The sequence below is a fragment of the Anneissia japonica genome, unplaced genomic scaffold, assembly GCF_011630105.1.
Source record: "Anneissia japonica isolate Jap-2015-1 unplaced genomic scaffold, ASM1163010v1 scaffold560_len657749_cov147, whole genome shotgun sequence".
NCBI classification, from domain to species: Eukaryota; Metazoa; Echinodermata; class Crinoidea; order Comatulida; family Comatulidae; genus Anneissia; species Anneissia japonica.
This window is the reverse complement of record NW_022754288.1, coordinates 591,894-595,226: the sequence shown is the minus strand read 5'-3', so window position 1 is coordinate 595,226 and position 3,333 is coordinate 591,894.

Sequence of the window (3,333 nt, the reverse complement as noted above, 5' to 3'; positions counted from 1 at the left end):
ATATAGGCCTATATATGATGATGATGATGAGGAGGATGATGATATTGATAATGAAGGCGTGACTATGACGACGACGACGACGATGATGATGATGATGATGATGACGACAACGATGATGATGATGACGATGATGGTGAGGAGGACGATGAAGAAGGTTATTATTCGAGACTGATAGCTTCCCTGACATTTTTTAACATATTGATATAGATCAGATGATGTATCTTGAATAGTAATTAATTTCAATTCTTAAAACAATGCTTTAATTAGTTACTAAAAGCTTCCATAATAATATTGCCGATTAGATACTTTATAAGTAGTATAGGCCTACAGACATAAATGTCATATTGCATAATTCAATCGGATTCATCCCCTAAATTATTTGCAAAGACCTATACAGTTGAACGTTTGCAATGTGAGTGAATTTCAATTTGTAACAAATTAAACTCCAATTATTAATTAACTTTCTTATGGTAGAAAAGGGGCACCATCTAAATATCCCTTCTCTTTGTAACGGGATACACATGCTCTAGTGCAAATGAAAATTATTTGTTTTTTATTCAATTATTCATTTTTTTCTTAACAATAGCACGTCTTCCGATAAATATTGTTATTTTGGTGCAGATGATTTTGATATTTGTTGTCATATTACTGATTAATTAAGAAACAATATAATATTTATAACGACGTCCAAATTAAAATGAAATGAAAGGTTGATCAGGTCAGTATTTAAGTGTAAAATAAAACAATAAATGTTTAAAACGGCCATGAAGTTAAAGATGTAAGAAAGTTTATAAACAATATTATATTTCAAAATATATACTGTGCTATCAATAAAATAATAATTATAAAACATCTGACCTGATAAGAGAAAAATAAGATCTAAACAATTGTTGCGTGGATCAATTGGTCGGAATTATGAAGACGTATCCTAAACGCCTAATTCATTAGAAAGAATCGTTTCACTTATTTGAAATGTGTTAATTTTGGTTGTCATGTTTTTTAAAAACATGACTTTGGAATATTCATTTTAACCCATACAATTATGCTCGATTCGTCTAGGAGAAGGAAAAAAAAATGTATTTTTGTACATATTATTGGGCTCTAAAATTGATTAAATTAGCGTTTGCAACCCCTTTTTCGGGGATCATTTCCAAAAGAGTTTGAGGGACACACCCAACCGCGCCCACTTCGCTCTCTTCTGGGACGTCTCCCCAACCCCTATTCTGGACATCGACCCACACCCTGCCTGTCATCGGGAAAATCCTGGCGCCATCCTGTTCCTGGATTCTCAATCACATACAATTATTTGTTCTAGATTATTCACTATCAACGGTTGCAAAGTGTATAGATAAACAAATCTACAAATATAAGACATGCATTTCCCACTAACTATCAGTAGGTGTGGCGAAATCTGTCCAGAATACGGGCTCTCTCTGTCCAGAATACGAGCTGTATGGGGGCCGTAATCTGAAAAGATTTCACCAACCCGACTCCTAAATATAGCCTTAATTTTAATTTTTTTTAAAGGCACTAGATAGGGCTATTGAAACTAGAGATTTAATGGATTAGCAATATCGGACACAAACGTTTAACTAGTCAATCGAGGGGGATTTCTTTCGTTGTAGACCTATTATTGAGTATTGATTTGATTTGAATTTACTGAATATACAATATTACATTACAACTGGAAAAGAAATATAGCCTTATTAAAATATATAAAATGATTTTCCAGAACCCAATAAATCCCCGAGGCCAACTTATGATCTATAAATTTTAATTCTACATGTTTGATTACAGTTTCGTTGTTTTTATTTTGTTTGCACTCTTCTTGATAGCATATTTATTTTTTGTTCATGTTCCTAAATCAATAGTTTCTTGGCATCATTTTCTCAGTAGCATTAAGTATGATGGAAAATCGTTATTAATGTCATATCACAAATCAGATTTACGTTAAAACAGCCAAACATACCTTTTTAACCTGAATTCCTGAATAATAATAATGGAATGATATTGATAACTTAAATTCAACTGGAATTTATAAGGCTCAATTGAAAAAAAGCTGAAAATTCACAGATCACATTTCAATGTTGTTATTAATATTTGTAAAGAAAGAAAGGTATTACTGTACACCCACTACGCAAGTTGGAAAACTAGAACGGAGCATAATATCAATGGCTATGGCTACATCATAACTTGGTTGTTAACGTCTATAGTAACTTCCATATCTATCTATTTCCATTCATTTACTTATTATATTTTTTCGCATTTGTTACGCCACTGAAGTTAAAAGATTTACGCTAAAAAGTTTCGATCGTTTCAACGTGGTTTATTTCATAAAAATTTGCAAATTAATATTAAACGGTAACAATGCGTAAAATTGAAAATCATTATAAAAACACGCCTCCACAGTTTTTAATCGATACAAGATATGCTTATGCAACGATGTAAATGTTAGTTTATTTATAGTATTTATTACAATTTTGTATAATAGCAAAAAAATTGTTTTGTCACTAACTAAAACGATGTCCTTGCTTATTTAAGGTATTTTTACTAAAATTTTTTTCCAGTATTAAAACATTCCTACTACAATATCAAAACAAAATATGCTTATATAGGCCTTGATAATGATGTTTATACATAGCAAATAAATATAGTATAGCCGGGTACTGTATCCTTTCGTGTTTCATAATAAAACTAAATAGATTCTCAAAAATATAGGGTATATATATATATATATATATATATATATATATATATATATATTTATATATAGCTAGAGAGAAAAGATGATGTAATAGGTGAAGAATGAATAAAAAAAAACTAAGACAAAAAGTAAGCATATCATAAAAACCAAACAAACTATACACATCAGCCCAAAAATATATATAATATATATATATAATTGAATTTTAATATAATAATAAATATATTTCAAATATTGGGTCCGTAGTTATGACCTTGTAGTCGTAGTATTTGTAGAAAGTATGCGCAAGTAGGATGACGCAAGAACATAGTTCACCAATCAAAGACTCAAAGCTGGATTATACGGAAGCCAACAATTTCTATTACGGTGTGATCATTCGATTGTAAATTTCAGAATTATTACAATATACCATAATATAATTTATAACGAAAATGCTGTAAAAAGATAAATAAAACTCACTTGCAACTTTTGCATAAAACGACCATACCATTCGGACCCAATATTTGAAATATATATATTATATTACATTAAAATACAATTATATATATATTTCTTGGGCTGATGTGTATAGTTTGGTTTTTATGATATGCTTGCTTTTTGTCTTATTTTTTTAAAATTCATTCTTCACC